The sequence below is a fragment of the Pezoporus wallicus genome, unplaced genomic scaffold (assembly GCF_028554395.1).
Source record: "Pezoporus wallicus isolate ANWC-B61680 ecotype Strahan unplaced genomic scaffold, APGP_CSIRO_Pwel_v1 contig_6658, whole genome shotgun sequence".
In the NCBI taxonomy this organism is placed as follows: domain Eukaryota; kingdom Metazoa; phylum Chordata; class Aves; order Psittaciformes; family Psittacidae; genus Pezoporus; species Pezoporus wallicus.
In genome coordinates, this window is record NW_026642312.1 from 6638704 (window position 1) to 6656404 (window position 17701).

The 17701-nt window shown below is 38.1% G+C and overlaps 1 long non-coding RNA gene across 1 annotated transcript; it reads right to left on the reverse strand.

Moving 5' to 3' along the window:
* Positions 1 to 907: 907 nt before the first annotated feature.
* LOC130609677 (uncharacterized) lies at positions 908 to 17701 on the reverse strand. The gene is made up of 3 exons (XR_008974845.1): positions 17506 to 17701; positions 3107 to 3175; positions 908 to 1277 (listed from the first exon to the last, which is right to left on the reverse strand). It is a non-coding gene; the product is annotated as an uncharacterized LOC130609677 (long non-coding RNA).

A 17701-nucleotide genomic window follows, 5' to 3' on the forward strand; every position in this document is an offset into this window, starting at 1 on the left:
ACAAATTATCATATAGCTAATTTACCCTGGGCAAATGAGCTATATTTCCTAGAGGGCAGAACTTCTCTGTAGACTAAAAAAACACACAGATAATATCAAATCTATAATTACAAAAAGGAAAAGGTAAATCTGTTCACAGAAGCTTTTTTTTTTTTCTTTCCTTGTATAAAAAGGGCAAAAAAAAAATGTTTCTCATGGCACCCTTTATTTACTGAATACAAGGGTTTTCCTATGTGTAGAAAAGGATGTATTCTGATTGCATCATGCATGCTCCTTGCTGTGCTGGGAGTCAGGACCTAAGCAGTGGTTTTCTCCTCTGGTAGAAATGCTCCTCTATCCCCAGATCCCAAGAGACACAAGGAAACTCTTGGCACCCTTCAGCTCCCCGGGGGCCACAGCAGAGGCACTGGCCAGCCTGCTTGGTTCTGTAGCCTATAGTGACAAACCGGGATTCTTGGAAGAGCAGACTGCATAACCTGTCCATGATGGCAGCAGAGGACAGATTCGTGCCTCTGCCATACTTGGCAGCCAGGCTGCCCTGCAAGGTCAGGAAGAGGGAAATGTGCTCTGTACCAAAACCTGTGTGAACTACACCATGGAGCAGTCGATGAGGGAAGTACAGCTTCCTCTCTGCCCTCTGCCCAGGAGAGGAAAAAGAGGGAAAACCAACTTCTCCCTCAGTGACTTCAGAGCCCTTCTGACAAGGAAAGTAAGTCGTCAGTACTTCAATTTAACAAACCTTTGGCTAGACATCAGAAGAATAATGGCTTTGACAAAGCAAGGTCTCCTTTGCACTCTTTCTGCAGCCTTATTGTGGCAAATTTGGGGGCGAAGTGATTTGGAAAGTAAATCTAAATGAACTTTTCTGTAGAGAATGAGATTACATAGGGTTAATTTCTATTTCAGAGAGTAAGGTGGACTGAAAAATGCTGAAAGTGAATACATGTTTAAGAATTTCTTCAGTGTATATATTCCTCTGCAGCAGATTGTGCAGCCAGGCTGTGTGTAAGACTTTGCTGGCTGAGGCTGTGCTTTTTTTTCAGTCTTATTTCAAGCAGCAACTATAGAAATTTTGCCAAACAAGACTCTGGTGCCAACACATATGCTGCATATGGCCTGAAGTGCTGGGCTGTTTGGGGGTTTGTTTGGGCATGGGGAGGAGAACAATATTGGTTTTGTTCACACACACGATCCTTGAGTCCTCCCATTCCACTGAGTTTTCAGGAAAAGAACATATGGCTTTAGAAAATCCAGCTCTTTGTCTTGGGCTGTGTCAGCTGTAATGAGGGGAAGAGCAGCACAAAACAGAGGCAAGTCACTCACATAATATGTGTCAAGCGCAGGAAGAACACCTTCAAAGAAAGATGAAGAAGTCGGCTATTTCCTTCAGGAAGACAGCACTCAGATTTGGGTACTAAACACTGTCATCATCTTTTTGGAAGGCACAGCTTCCAAAATGTGCTGCAGAAGGGGCTGTATTGATCTGTTGTGCATCATTAGTGAGCCATTCTCACAATCAAGTCAAAAGAATGGTCTTCGGCACAAAAAAACAATGTTCACCTTTATAAGGGTTGGGCTTTAAGCCACAATTTTTGATGCTGCTCCAAAAAAGGCCACGATTTTTTTTTTTTTTAACATAAAGAAATACCTTTTTTTTCTACCTCTCCCCCAGCAGTGGCGGAAATTGTGGTAATTTCAGACTTGAGAATGCAACAAGTATAGATAAACAATTGAAATTCCAGGGATTTCCAACTTGATAGCTGGAAATTTGAGCAAGTTAAGTAAAGAAAAGAGTATTATTTAGTGTCTGTACACAGCAAGAGTAAAGGGAAGTTCTGCTGTCTGCTGCAATAAGTACTGATCAGGCCATCCACTAAGTATCACTAGCCCTACTCTTGCCTGTTGTATTAAGAGAGTGCAAGTTTGCAAATAATAAGAGAGAATAAAATTCTTGTATACTTAGGTTAACTTCAGTAATTATTCTATTTCTGCTTTACTTCTGTACTCCCTGACTGAGGACTCATATCACAAACAAGAAAAGAAGCATTTCCCTAGGAATTTCTAAGAAATGGGAGGCACTGTATTGTGAAATCCACTGTCATTAAACTAAAGCTTAGTAACTGATAAATCCCAGTATTATGTAAATTTGTGGCCCCAGTATCAGAGGAAAATAGTTAGTACTTTGCTAGTCTGCTTTGAGCTGTGCTGATTAAATGAACGGTTATAACTTCTGTTCCACACATGGTATCTTTACAACTTCTACTCAGTGAACATAAAAGGTGGACACTTGAAATGAAAATGTAAATGAATGAAGCCAAGTTCTCAGCACCAGGTAGGCAATAAAAGACAGCTGCAGTTCCAAGGACTACAAACGAAAATCAATGACATTTCAAAGTCCCCTGAAATTGTTTACTGCCATTAAGGCAGAAACGCCTTTGACTGGATGTGAAACTAGGGTATTAGATGTCTGCTCTCGTTCCAACGTCTTTTAAATGAACAAACTTTAAATACATTGGGGTTTATACGTTGCATTTTTGTTTCCTTTTATGTAGTGGATTATTCAGAGCACTTTCTTTGGGATACAGTTCGTCAGTCAGATGGAAGTCATTTGATTTCACAAATACATTCACATAGCAAGAAGTGTGTCTTTCATACTGAACATTAATGCAAATACATGCACTCTACCTTATTCAAGGAGATGCCATTCTGTTACAGCTCCCATGCTAATCTGCAGCTTTGCTCTGGCCCCTTTACGCAAAATCAAAGTGAAGAAAAGGTATGAAGACTTTCAAAAGTCCCTGGTAATAGCAACAGGGGAACTCCTCTGACCATGCACAGCAGAAAGCAGCCATGAAATTGCCCTTTGAGTACTTCATGCAAATTTAAAAATGGAAATGAGAAGTGTAGCAACTGACAGACGGGGATCAAAGATTATAGAGAGTTTTAAGGTGAGTCTGTATTACATGGGACAACCCAAGGGAGATGACTGGAGTTGACATTCCTAGAGCTGTCTAAATTACATGGCCTTATGGGCAGACTGAAACACACATTTATACCCTATTTTTATGATCTGATCTCAGTTTCAGAGCCCTGTTGTTCTGCCTACCTGTGGACAGCAAGATGAACCTCACTATAATTTTCTTTTTTTTTTTTCTTTCTTCCTCATAGGAATTTTCTGGCAAATCAAAGCTGCTGGAGTGTGTTATGCAACTTCGTATTCTCTTTCTTCAGATGAAAAAGTGTTGATCCTATCCTTTTTCACAGGCTGGTTTCCCAGCTGCTGGCTTCCTCACTTTTATTACAAAGCTCTACCACTTTAATCTGATACCTTCTCTGTGCTACAATGTTCTCTCACTTTAGCTTGTGAAATCTGTTCCAAGTGGACTTCATTCATTTTCAACTAATTGATTGCTTTCAACTTCAACCAGACTGCAGTTGTGATTGTGTGTTGTTTACTCATAGTACGAACGGGGAGAACTCTTTTTTGCTTGAGAGAGATCAGAGGAGATCATTTAGCCTGAACTGCCTCCATTCCCACGACTAGAACTTCCTTAGGTAAGCTTGCTGACATGTGGAACATCACTTTCTTTACTCATCTGTATTTTTTCTTCTGTCATTTTAATACTACCCCCCCCCCCAGACTATCTATCAAGGTTATACACTATACACCCCTATCCTGAAATGTGGTTAATTTGCTGCTGCAAACAGTTAAAAATCTGCTTTTTTTTTTCGTTCATTGCAGGCAGAAGGTGGTATATTTTCAGTTTCATGGGGGTTTAGCTGAGAGATTTGCATCAACACAGCTGTTTTCTGTGTAGCTAGATTTGAAAACCTAAGGCTTATGCATAGCAGCCAGAGCCACTTGCAAGAGGTGCTTCATGGCCCATTAACAGAACTGTCATATATGGCTTGCCTTTAATTAAATATTGATAGGGATTTAGTCTTGGTGCAACATTTCAGACTAATAAGGAGAAATCCTTTTAATCTGCATAACAGAACAACATGCCACTACAGTGCTCACTCCTGTACTTCTGGCTGAAGCTGAGGCAGGCACATAAAATGAGAAGGTTGTTTAGCTTTTGGTGCCAGTTGAGTCCTTGCTGTCTCTACTAGCACTATAATTAAGGATGCCAGTTAATATCAGCGATAGCTTATGTGAATGGTGGTTTATACACTATAGGATTTAAATTCCCATGAGGAGAATCACCAACCTGTTTTACAACAGTTTATCAGTAAGTTTTTTCCTGGGTTTGAATTGACTATTTAAAAATTAAGAGTAAAAGCCTCCCAGTTCAGTAATAGCCTCACACAATTCAATACATAGATTTCCAATTGAATGTTTCTCATCCTGAGAAGAATTTCATTATATACTTCCCAGCCCCTTGTGCATGGCAGGTACCCCTGAAGATCACACATCTCTCTGGAACACTTGCCTGCAAGTTAATTATCTTTGTGTGCAATTGCCACAGCTGCTGAAGGGTCTCATGTGAGTTAGATAGTCAATGCTGTTGCGCACAAGAAAGAAAGGTAACTCCTTTTCCTTTGAAGCTGTAGCCTGTGTATTTGGAGATTCTTTCTCTTTTAGGCCTGCCTTTTTTAATTAGCCATTTAATAAGTACTTGGAACTAGTGAGCTCTAAATTTTCTTTTGCTGCTCTTAAAAAAAGCCCAACAAAAAGATCATGTGCTGTCAATCTGGGTACAGCATTGAAGGCTTCTTTTCATTTTTTTTTAAGAACAAATTTCAGACTCTGGAGACATTCCACATAATCAGCAAATTCTGACAAGTACGACTGATTCACTTACGCTGTATTTTTCTACTGTGTGGTGTTCATTTCTTCTGATGCTCAGTTTTACTGGCAAAATTGTCTTTGAAGAGTACAAATGAGATACCACCTGGATGTGCAACATGCTTTGTATTGTAGCTTTGCATGAGTGGGTCAGTCTACTTCTAACATTGATTTCTTTTAAATTTGGTTTACTTCACTGTATTAAATCTCACTTAAATATTTTCCTTTCTGAATGGGTACAGAATTTGATGAAAGTTAATTTAAAACATTAACATGCTTTCTTCTATCACTTACTGCATTTTATTGTCTTCATAACTCGTCCATAGGCATGGCATTGTTTTCTCACACCTAAGCTCATAATCATCAGCCATAGGATGCTGCAACATAAGCATAAGGAAAATGAAGCTCTAGAAACATTTAAGAACAAACAAACAATTGTAAAATCTGGTCTGGCATTTTGCTCAGGAACCATTTCAGGCCAGTGGTGCTTGATATAGATCTTGTTTGCCGATGTATTTCCAAGTGCTGTTGTTACTAGACCGTGTAGCTCTACACCTGTCTTCCTCCAGCAAGGAAACTAGTCTTTTTTAAAGGAGCAATTTTTAATGCCATAGTAAATGGATTCTATTTCTTTGTCCACTTGCCATGTGATTTTGAGTTGTGATGACAGAAAGAATCTTATAGCACTAGGTCTTCTTTCAAGTCTTAAGCACTGGCTGGACGCAAATCCAGATGTTTTCTTTTGGCAGGGCTCATATTGGCAGAAACAGCACTTTGATTATGGGGAATGCTTCTTCCAGCACTCAGTTCTGAGTTGTTAGTTTGTGAAAACCTGTCCTGAGATATAAAAGGTCCTTACCTTATTGCCAAATGCCTGAGCAATGGATAGTCTTTATAACTGTTTCAAAACCCCTTCACATTTCATTCTTTTAGCCTGCTCTGCATCTGGATGCATCTGCATCACGTTACATAAAGGAAGAAAAATAATACAAGCTAAAACTGAACTTAAACAAAAAAAAAAAAAAAACCCGAAACAACAAAACAAAAAAGCTTCAAAAACCCCAGTATGTTCCAAGAGGTAAAGAAAATGGAGCAAATGAATAAATGCTAGTTAGCATTATTTTGCACTGGGGAGTCACAGAAATGATAGGCAAACAGGTACAACATGGGTATATCTGATAATTCTGCATGATGATAATATTGATCTATTTAACACCTATTACAGAGCGAGGAAGATGACAAACTCATAGAAAGCAAAATAAGTGGTAGCAAATTCTTTTTAAGAGAATTTAAGAATCTGTTTTTTCTGTACAAACAAATTTTATTCAGTATTGTCAAATAGCACCTGTAAAGTAGAAGACTTTTCATCAAGAGAGGATGAATATTACAGCTTCAAGAATGTATGTACCGATTACTGCAGCAATAAGAGAGATTGTGCCAGTGGAACTGTAATACGTTCATTCTTCTGAATCCAAACACTGGGATAGTGTGTTGTGCCTCTGTTAGAGGTATTAGAGCATATATGACATTCACTAATAGGTCTTAATCATTCTCAAACATGTATGGGATAGAAAAACAGTTTCCCTATTCTGTATGTAGAATTGAAGGGTAGGCTAGATTAAGAGACTTGCCCAAGGGCATAGGGGAAGACTGAACCCAACCATTGTTCTTGACAACTGGCGCACCTTTTATCAGGTTGCCAATTAAGTGCAGGGCCCTACATTCTATTATCAGTGATGCTGGTCCGACAAGGAGGATGCATTAGTCCTCATAAGGTGGCATACAAATGAACCATGTTAATTTAACTACCATTAGAAACACAAGACAGAAGGAAGAAAATCAATGTTTTGTTTTATAGTAAAGAAAAAATCAATAAGGAAAGAAATGGTATTTCCTAGGATCTCAGAATATATGTTGGGCAAAGGGGAATAGTTAGAGGGAATTAAAACTATTTAATATAAGGTGCTGGTGTCCTTTTAAAGAACAATGGTCTAGAGCTATCATCTGTAATAAAAACCTGAGTAAAAGCCAAAAGTACAAAATTGTGAAAAGAAAATAATACCAAGTAGAGCCTGGTTGTGGGGTTTTATTTCAAATTAAACTGGCAGCTAGTTGTAGTGAATCTGTGAAAATTGCAGAAAAGATGTTAACAAATAGAATTAAAAAATAAACATGTACAGCAAATAAAAGACTACATGGAATCCCAAAAAACACAAGGCACGTTTACATAAGAAAGCTGCCAGAAGTCCATTTCTGATCTCGTTTTTTCTGTCTTTTACAGTAGCCCATAGCAGATGGCTAGGGGAAATATGTAAAGACAGGCCAAAATTGGAATAAAGTTTTCATGGTGTTGACTCTTGCTCTTGGCAGTCTGCAATTTAGAGATCCTGAAACACGTTGCATCTGGACCATTCTATTTAGTAATCTATGTTTTTTATGCTCTTTAAGATGCTCTTTAAAGACTATGTTATGTCAAAAGAAATCCTACCTTTTAAGTATGTATTATATAAAAATCAGTGGTTTGGGTTTGCTTTAAACTTGTTTATTATCCTTGGGTACTCCTGCTTCCTATAGCATGACAAAATGCTGAAAAATTATTCCCTAAACTCTGTCTTTATATAGTGTCATAGTTATCCAACAGATTTCTGTTTCCACTTGCTTCCTGTGCCCAAATGTCGTTTATTTGTTACACTGCTTTGGTCTTTGAAATTTATTTTCTCTGAAATATAAATCATTCAGTACCTCTAATATAATTTTGCACTTCTGTTTATCTTCCTAGGTACCTTTGGTACCATACATAACGTCTGGCTATGAAGGCTATGAATTTGTGCAGTATCATAATGGTGGTCTCCTATTTTCCTTTTCTTTCTAAAGTTGCTAATACATTTTTTTCTTTTTAACTGCTAGTGAATTTCATGCAGTAGGTTTCATATACCTACCAACAGTGCCTCAGGAGTCTTTCCTAAGCAATAATATACCTGATATTGAGTCCATCAGCTTTGTTTTAATATTTAGTGTCACATTATATGGAACTTTGACAGTCCTTTTTTCACCCCTTCTCCATATCTCTCTTATTACAGTGAAAAAAGAATAAAAATAGCTGGCCATGGGGAATACTGCCACTCCTGTCTGTGTGTTGCCTGCCTTTTAGCTAGATTTAGGTACACAAGCAGATCTTTCTCTTGTGTCACATTACTTTAATTTTTTAGCACCTTTTGGTGAAGGACTTTGTGCAAAGTTTTACGGAAAATTGCAATTTAGTCCACCAGTTGGATCATTATTTTCCATATTTCCATGGACTTTATTTCAGAGAATTTTAAGAAATTTCTGAGGTGTGACTTATTCTTCATTATAACACATTTGCCATCTGTTTATATATTTATGTATGTATTATGGCCTCACATAATTTGCATGTCAGACAAATCAGAATTGTTGATACATAGTTTTGGATGCCTTTTAAAAAATATGGAACTGGCACCATAAAAATGTCTTCTATTTCTCTGGCAGCAAGGCCAATATAAGTGGTACATTCACAATATAATTAACTGTTGCTAATTTCATATTTAAATTTCTCTGGAATTCCTGGAATTCCATTAGAAATCTTAGAACTCTGTTCTTATGGTTTATTAGAATTTTATTCATTTGTTGTAAAGGGTCATTTGCTGATACTCCAGTTTTGGCCATAGGTTCATAAACTATTATCCTGTAAATGAGGACTCTGGCACAGAAATCTACTTAAGGTTGTCTGTTTCATGGCAATAAAATAAGATGACTTTGATTTTTTTCCCCATAGTCTTATGCCCCCTGACTACTCCTATTGTATCTCATTTTCTATCTGGCATTTTACTAGCTTTCTCATTTCTTATGTTTTGGAAGAAGTTCTTAACAGATTTTAATTGTTTTACCAAGCGCTCCTCAAAAACCCATTTTTGGTCTATCATGTTCTGGATTTATATTTAACTTGATGTTTTGTATTTTTATAACATCTTTTTATATGTATAATATAAGCATATTGTATTAATATACCCCTATCATACATTCAGTATTGTATACAGTGTAGTTTAACATTTTATTGAAGTTCTACATTTATACCACCAGTTCCATATTTCCTTCATTTGAACACAGTTTCAAACTTTTAAGTAGTCTACTAATTCTGGTAACCTCCTCTATTTTGCTACTGAAACTATACCACCTTTTTCTTGTTATTGTAGTAATTTCTTCTTGATAGGCAACCTTGGTTTAGTCCGAGCCACCAACAAGGTGACTTCACCAACAAAACAGTCTTCCTGATACCTGAAAGCATGTTATGCTTTCCAGTGCTTTTCTCATAGCTTTTTGTGTAATTTCTTTTTGAACCTAAATGTTATGTAGTGGGTATTTTTTAACTAGTGACAGAGTGGATCATTGTCAGATACACATTTACCAGGTTCTGTGCGGTTTGGGATTAAATTTTCATTTTGCAAACTCTTATTGCATATATGTATGGAATTTTAATACGTAATGATTCTGTACAGCCAATGTCTTGCAACTCTCGCATGTTTTATCAGAATCCTTTTCCTCCACTCCACCTTGTTCTTTTTTTCTTTCCTATATTTAGTAAAAACAGTCCTAAGAAGTACATCATTCTTCTCGGCAATCTATCATAACCTGTCTCCAAATTTAGGTAGTCTAAAGTTGCTCAATCATAAGCACTAAATTATTTTTCAAAAATGGTTAGAAAAATTGCAATAATAAACATTCCTATGTGGCCCAACACTGTAACCATTTCTGACACAATCCTAAAATCATAAACCACACAAAATAGGACAAGGCAGTATCCTGTAGAAAAATGGAGGTGAAATACTGCATTGTGCCAGATGTTGCATTGAAACTGGAAGTCTCCCATCACTCTGAACATAAGATTAACTTCAAAGGAACTAGCCACTGTTAGGAAAGAAGTTCATAAAATGCAGAATAATTCCTGAAATAGCATTTCACTGGCCTCCTAGAGGAGGTGGAAGATACAGAACTCCCAGCTAGTGCGGTAAAGGACAAAAAATCAGCTGCTGTCTGCTAGATTGAATCTCCAAACGTGGGTATCTTCACTCAGAATGTAGACAGCAGTAAACGACAAGAGGACAGTAGAGCTAGCACACTGTACTGTTCTATATGAGAACTGTTCTCATCAGACCTCACTTGGAGTATTTTGTACAGTTCTGGTGTCCTCAACATAAAAAGGACATGGAACTGTTGGAACAAGTCCAGAGGAGGGCCACGAGGATGATCAGGGGACTGAAGCACCTCCCGTATGAAAACAGGCTGAGAAAGTTGGGGCTGTTCAGCCTGGAGAAGGGAAGGCTGCGTGGAGACCTCCTAGCAGCCTTCCAGTATCTGAAGGGGGCCTATAGGGATGCTGGGTAGGGGCTCTTCATCAGGGACTGTAGTGACAGGACAAGGGGTAATGGGCTCAATCTTGAACAGGGGAAGGTTAGACTGGATATAAGGAAGAAGTTTTTTACTGTGAGGGTGGTGAGGCACTGGAATGGGTTGGCCAGGGAGGTTGTGAATGCTCCATCCCTGGCAGTGTTCTAGACCAGGTTGGATGAGGCCTTGGGTGATCTGGTTTAGTGTGAGGTGTCCCTGCCCATGGCAGGGGGTTGGAACTTGATGATCTTAAGGTCCTTTCCAACCCTAACTATTCAATGATTCTATGATTCTTTATCTGTATCTAAGTGAGTTTGTTTCCTGAACCCATTTCAATCCACAAGATCTTTTGGCAATCAATTTCACTGTTCAGTATGATAAGTGTGGTCAAAATATATCTTCATTTGCTTTCTTCTAATTCTGATATTGTGAAAAAGGGTGCATCATCATTCTCTATTCAGCTTTTTCATGTCAGTCCTATCATTTTTCATAAAGTTATTTCCTTTATAGGTTGAGGAGTCTTGGTATATGCAGTCTTTCCTTGCTGACTGAGTTCTTTGTTCATGCTTGTCACATTTTTCTGTTCCTCAGCCAACTGTATTCATTAGGAGATGCTGGGAATCAAAAACTGCATGTATGGCAGTTCTCCATACTTTTCAAAATAATGGCTAATATCCTAATCCCTTTTTGATTAGCATCAAGCTAATATCTTCTTAGAGCTATCTGTTATAACTGCAAAATCTTTTTCCTTAGTGGAAGTAGCTACTTAATGGTTCGTTATGGACTATCTGGAATTATTTTTTCTTTATTTTTTTTTCCCCTCATACTTTGCTTTACTGATGCAGAATTTCATCATCATTTTATTGCTGATTTTTTTCAGTATAAGACATTCTCTGCAATGGCTTCTGTCACCTTCTTACCCCTCAGACTACTTTCTTCCTATCCAATCACTTTTCTAGATCATTTATGAATACAGTAGATTGAATAGGCCCCAGTACAGATGCATATTTCCTTCCATTGTGAATGCACTATTCCTGCCCTTTTTTCCTATGCTTTTGTCTGTCGTTATTCCATGAAAATGCCTTCCCTTCTACAGATCTTAGTTAACAGTCTTTTGGGAAAGACTTTTAAAATCTTTCTCCCCTACAGATTAATGTTATCAGCTGGATCACATTCATCTACCCCCTTCTTAGTTTCCTCAAAGAATGCCAACAAATACATGAGACAAATATCCTGCTTGACTCTCCTATATTACTTTGCTTATATGCCTACTATTTTTATTCTTCAGTATTGTTTTAGCCAGTATATAAGTTAGATTTTCTTCTAAAGGCTTTCATATTATGCCAGGCTTTTCTGGCAAGTACTATGTCTGGAACCCCACAAAACCCTTACAGAAGTTCACATTATTTTCTTCTGATACAGAGTGATGTGAGAAATTGCACACTGCTGTTACAGTTCAGTATTAGGCCAGAATTCGTGGCTGAATCCTGAGAAATGGTTGATATACTTCATATCAACTTTGTCCTGATACCTTCACTTTGAGATATACCCTTTGATGCACCACTGTAAAGAAAGAATCTCACACAGTGAGCAGACAAGAAAAATTAACTTAGCTTCTCTGTTATAGCATTATTTCCTCTAAGAGCTCCTAACATAGCTCGTTCATAAAAGATGTCTAGGTTTGCAAAACTAAAATATTTTATTCTCCAGAGGCATCAAGGAATAGAATATGTTGGCTCATCCTGTTATGATCAGTACCAAAAACATACATGCACTGATATACACATGCACTCTTGGGTTATACTTACGTTTCAGATACTGCGGAGAAAGGTGCATGGTATAAAGGGGAAAGGTGGGAAGATTCATTCTCTTCTTACTTTACATGCAAACAGGAGTAAATCTGTCAAAGCAGCTAAATAAAACCAATATTGTAACTAAGCCCTGACAGGGGAGGAGAAGAAGTCTAGTAGGTCTATCTTGAGCTACAAGTGAAAGCAAGAAACAGAAATGATTCTTTTCTCCTGCAAATAACAGTGGGAGAGAGGGCAACAGAGTTTTGCACTCTGCTGGAAGGAGACCTTTCAATGGAGTTTCTGTAAAACAGTCCTCATTGATTGTCAGACTGAACGCAGCCATGGAAGTGTAGCTGCTTCACTGGGATTTTCATCAGGAGGTATTTGGGTGGCAGTAGAATAACTGCTACTCAGAGGTTGGGGCAATTGCATCAGATGCAGGAAATCCTCATGTTTATGCTTTAAAAGGCCCCTCCAAATTGCTAGTCTGTCGATCCCAGTGGGTGATCTTCGTTGCATATGTACCTTTCTCCACGGTTATGTAAATAATCCTTGATTTGGAGAGAGATGCAGAGATCTATAAATCATAGATGGATAATCTGAAGGTGCAGCACTGAGAGTGTTAGTAACTGCCTTTTGAGAATGAAAATTAGATATTCTGCAGTGACATTCAGCCCTCATCACCAAATACAATTTAATATGAATTATTTCATTTGATCAAAATCAAACTTTCTACTTCTTAAAAAAAAATGGGAAATCACTTAATACATGTCAGTGATCTGGAAACACTGCAGAAGTCTCTCTCAGATGTATTCTCCTTCCTGAACACATCCTTTCATATTCTACCTTTCATGGTGTGATGCCCTCAGACAAAACTGGAAATAGAGATAGTAAACCAGAAGATTGGGCTAGTTCAGTAAACTTTCTAACCATACTTTGCTATGAATTTACATACCTGTGAAAAAATCAAAGGCTTTTGCAAACAGACTGTGATGATGCTGAATTCCAGTCCAACCCTCCCTGTGAAACCTGATTACTGGCCCTGAAATATCTTTTAATTTTAGTTCCAGTGAGGTTTTACTGGGGAGGAGGGAAAAAACTGGAGGAAGGAAAAGGATTTTTTTGCAGGGGGAGGGATCGTGAGTTTTGTGAGTTTTTTGTTTGTTATAATGTTTAAAGTGTGCAATTCTGAGACAACATTTTCAAGTCTCTTTTCCAAATTCTTCTTAGATGGCTAGAACTAAAATAATTCATTATTTCTTTATGCTAGTTCTATTCTGAGTATGAAAAATCCAAGCTAGGAGGCCCCAGCAAGTTGGACAAATCACTCTAGTTTTGCCTGTATTACTACTTCTTTCTCTCCTTGATGTAGCATCAATACAGCTGACAAAATATTGCATGCATCTGTGCCGAGAGATTTGACCTGAGGCTTGTCGTCAAGCTTCTACAGCCTTGATATAATTGACGGTTTGGCTTTGACAGCCCTTTTCAGCAATTGTATCAATTAACCCTGGGGACTGAGGTCTTCTCACACCAGCACAACACTAAATTTCTCTCTTGTAGACAAGAACTTAATGGATCATCTAATGCAGTTTTCTTCCTGAATCACCTACTGAAACCTCTGTTTAAGATGAAGAAGAATTGTGGGACCCATTTGCTATAACTCAACAACAAAATAATAAAACATGTTTAATAACTGAAGAGCCCTTGATTGTCCAGCTGCCAACTGGCAAAAAGAGTAACATATCTATCTACGCCGCTTCTTTTATCCTGTGGTATGTCTGGCAGTCTTGGGTTGCCAAGAATAAGGGCAAAATGTTACTCTTTAATTTGAACGCAACTTCCTGGCAAATTAATCTCTGTCAGGTACACATCAAAACAGAGCAGCCTTTTCTTGGGTAATCTGAGCACTGCAGCACAAAAGAGCAGTAAAATTCAATTACAGCTGTGATCTGTGCAATGCAGACTCTAAACAGCAATGTATAACACCAAACCTGGAAACCAAGCACATGAACTAAGGCAGCAAAGGAAGTTGTGAACATATTCTCATTAAATCTTGCTTCTATCAAAAGCCTGAGTCAACCTATCAAAGAAATCCCACTAGTACCAAAGCAAGAGCCTAGGTACAGACCTGCTGAACTACTACTGGATTTTTGCATCTGCTTCAGGGATTCTTCTTCCATCTACCATTCACCATGGATTTGTTTAACAGCACAAACTGCTTAAAACCTCAGGTGTGCCTGATATTTTCTTTTCCCAAAAACAGTTATAACCTCTAATTTTTTTAAAGAAAAATTAATCCCAACTAAGAAAAAAGCATTGGAGAAAGTAGGGTCTTTTGGTTGTTGTTTTTTTTTTCCTTTTATCTCATTCAATTCTGTTTAATTGAAAAAGTGGAAAAGTTTGGGGAACCTGTTTTTATGTGTTTACGCCTTACTTAAGGCTTCACAATAGAAAAAAAGAAAAAGAAGAAAGAAAAATTGTTTTAAAATAAACTCCAGGCAAAAACTTTTGACAAGGAGAGTTGGGAGTTTGTGCCATAATCAACCATCTCACTTTTGTGAGCACAATAGTGAGCTAGCTCATATTAATAACATATTCGTACTCTGGGAGAAATCCAGCCTGGGGGGCTGAGCTATAGAGGCACTGGTCACCTGCAGCTCTGATCAACTTCAATGGGAAGTAGATGTCTCTGTAGATCAGAATTTACTGGAACAGAAATTCAGCCTCGGGATAAAAGGAGACTTTTAAAAGAAATTTAATTTACAGAGAGAAATGTGTCTCGTTAGGGTGGCTGCAAGCTGCTATGTAAGGATCTCCCCAAAGGCCCCAGCCCGCTTTTGATGGAGTACTGGCAAGGGCATCTGCTGTTGTGGCTACAACTCATATCAATTGTTAGTCTCCTTAATTAAATACAAAAACAAACCTACAACTGGAAGTGATTGATTTCCAGCAAATACAGGAGGAAAATGAAATTCCAACAGAATATCAGGCATAAAAGAGTGAATGGTATGATAGCTTTAGCGCTAGGGAATAACTCAGGTTTCCAGTTCTTTGAATGATCCTTCTGAAGAAGTTACTGGTGTAAAACAAGAACTAATTTCTTGAATAAGAGTTTTAGAATTCATTTCAATAGTCTATGAAAACTGCAAATGTGCAAATACAAACCTGTTCTTGAATTTGTCAGAAAAAAGAAATTTAAGTGGAGCCTTGTAACAAAGGGAAGGCAAAAGATGACATGAAGAAAAAAAATTGTAATTTCCTAAGTTTCAGAAATCAAACAGCTAGTGAAACAAAGCTCATTTCAATGTCAACACATAGATTGCTTTCTCAGGTGTTACCTATTTTGTAGAAAATAGTGATGGGCACTGAACTGTGGTTGGGAACTAAGTAAAAGAACTGGGCAATTGTTATAGGGCATGATAAGGGCTAAATTTTCAGAAGTCCTGGACATTCATCCGTTTCCACTATGATACTAATAGCCACATTTTTCAGAGCAGTTCAGTGCCTGGTAGGCTGAGGTCATTTGACAAACCAGTTCTTTGTTATTGCAGTTACTTGCTTGGCTAGCTATGACTGTGGAAATGCTTTCTGAGTCTGGAAGGTACCATGTGCATTGATCTTCCTTTTCTTCTTCTGTACTGCAGCTGCTGTTCTTAGACAGAAGCTGAGGTATAGCCCTCTGAAATTGCCACACTGGTTCAGCAGCCTGAATCTGCTTCCAGAGTCAGTAATCATGTTAAAGCACATAAATTTTAATTATGGAGGAAGGAGGGATGCATTTTGAAAACCTTCAAAGGCAAGAGTTTAACTGTGATGATTATGCAGTTAGGGATGGTTGGTTCAGGGAAGCCAATTTATGGCTGATTTGGTTTAATATCCTTGTATGTTTTCAACAACTATTTTACCCCTAGAACAGGATGCAACTTTTTATTCTTGTTAGCCAGAGTTTTTGGCAGCTCTTGGTCTATGACTTCTGTTCTAGAAACAAGTTCAACAGGTTTTCAGATGTAAGGACTGACACCTTAGAGCATAGGACCCCATTCGCATGAAAATTTATTTGGGTTCAGTTTATGGAATGTTTTCTGGTTAGAGTCAGATTTCACAGAACTACTAGAAGAAAACACACCTCAAATCCAATCCATTTCTGCGCTCTGAGACAAGCTGTAGACCATTGTCAGATGAGATTTGCTACATTTTCTTGCTGGAGTTGTTCTGCCCTGACAGAGGTGATGACTGAGTCCTGGTTTCTTCTACAACAAAATGCTTCATATGTATAAAGCAAACCAGTATTAAGTGAGAATTTAATCGGCAGTAGTCTGGTGCTTAGGGAAGGTAGGACTATGGAGTTAAATGTACTCAGGCAGGGGAGGGAAGAAACTTGTAGCTCTGCATGGTGTTTGGTCCCTGATTTACTGGTCATTACTGTCACAGGGGAGTTTTTGTAAGAACTAAGCTGTCAATTTCTTCAGTGATCTTGCAAGCACCTAATCTGAAAAGTTAATTCTCTACCAGACACTGCCTGTAATAATTCTCAGGCTATACTGTGGGTAGCCATGGGCATTGCATTGTTTCCTGTTACCTTCTTCCAACAAATAGTAAACTCAACCAGCATGACCAACTTGCATTCATTATCACAATTACAGAACAATTCTATTTCTTTTATGTTAGACCTTGTACCATGGTGCTTGAGCACCCTGCTTGCTTCAGTGGTCCTAGTACATCAGTACTAGGAAATCAGTACATCAAAGCCTGGTGGCAACAACTGAGCAAGGCACCAAGTTTTTTGCATGAATGAGCACCTAAATTTTTATACATATATAAGGGACATAGGACACCAGCTATTCAATGATGCACTCAGTATCTTACTAGGGAGTAAAGTCAACATGGACTAGTAAATGGTGCATTGAAAAGGGAAGATGAAACAGGAACTTTTCATTAACCTCTCAGCTCAGCTACTGACCTGCTGTACGACTTCAAGCCACTCATTTCTGCTCTCCTTTTCCTTCTTTTCTGGTCACTGGAGAATGTACAATTCTAGGCATACCAGCCAATTCATTAAGCATTTCTGCACTGCTTAAGTAAGGGGGACCCTGTTACATCTGGGGTACATCTTAGGTCCTATGTGCAAACACAGAAAAATAATTGTTTCTTTCCCAACTCAAATTCTTGCCCAAAGATTGTTTACTTTGACTTTTGGGGTTTTTGGTTTGTTTTTTTTTTCTCTGCTCTGACAGCTCATAGCCTAAATCATGATTTCTGAGCCATGAAACTGTCATTAGAGAGAAAACTGCATCACCAGTCACTGTGATTGCAGAAGGTCCTAAACATAATAATCTCCAGTAATTAGATCTAAAGACAGAACACTTGGGAATCTCAATTCATGACACTTTCAATATGTTATAAATCATAATCTGTCCAGTTTTAAAAATGATGACATTATCAAATGTATATGAATCCATTTAAAAGCCTCACTGGGCTTTTAATTTAAAAAGAGCAACAAAATAATCCATTGCTTACCTGGTACTGTATCAGAGGCACTTGCTAAGGGACACAGGGACTTCTACAGTAATGTAAAAGGGTAAGGCTTCCTGCAGACAGGAAAGCAATAAGATTTCAACACCAGAATTAGCAGAATTTTCTTAGTGATTGGTGTATTTAAATAAGTTATCTCCAGCATCCAAGTTGCAACCTCTACGTGCCTATGTAGTCTGGG